This window comes from Haliotis rufescens, unplaced genomic scaffold, assembly GCF_023055435.1.
Source record: "Haliotis rufescens isolate VD_foot unplaced genomic scaffold, xgHalRufe1.0.p SCAF_8, whole genome shotgun sequence".
NCBI lineage: Eukaryota > Metazoa > Mollusca > Gastropoda > Lepetellida > Haliotidae > Haliotis > Haliotis rufescens.
The window spans coordinates 28,854,994-28,855,841 of record NW_025964372.1 but is presented as its reverse complement, the minus strand read 5'-3'; positions in this window follow the sequence as shown (position 1 = coordinate 28,855,841).

Sequence of the window (848 nt, the reverse complement as noted above, 5' to 3'; positions counted from 1 at the left end):
CTGTTTTCATTGTTTGATCAAATCATGTTCCATATGTGCTGCATATTTGTGTTAAATATGCACATCAAATCACATTACCGAAATTGTCCTAATAAACGCTCCCGGGTGTTTAGAAACTTGACAAAGAGGGACGCTTATTAAATCCATACACAAGTTCAAATTGTTTCAGTTCAAGACATCAAACTTAAATGAACAAACTGTCTGTGATCCATTCCACAAATCGATCTTAGCCCTGGACTATTGTAAGTCTATATTGAAGTATGGGAGTAATGATCGCCTTTGTGCTAAGATAGAATGGGGCCCTGGCAGTCATGTTCCTGTCATGCTGCTCTTTTCTGTCTGTAACACAAAAAATACAGAATTCCTTGGAAAGTCTTAGTAGAGGTACCTATGATATATGATAATTTTCTGATTTGTCTTGAGGTTAGTCAGGGGGATCTTATTGTATTACATACGTCGAATACAGTACCCTATTAATGTCAAGATCGAATACCATCTCCATCACCTTGCTTACGGAATACCACCTCCAGTTCTGAATACCAACTGCACCCAAAATGCTATAAGTGATGATGATTAAAATCAAAAGTGGATCGTCAAGACCATTGGTAAATAATAGCAACCAGCACATTATGCATTGCAACCCTGGTGGGATTCAGGGTGGGAATTGGACCCCGGCAACTGTGCTGGTCGAAAGTGGCGACCAAATGAATTGGGTGGATGCTGAATTGCTTGATTATGTGTCATCATAGCCAATTGGCGTCATCTTCCCGAGGCAAGAGAGTTAACTGACTTTAAAAGTCCAGTTTCCACCCTGGCCGAACTAGGCTGGAATTCCTGGGCTCGATCGT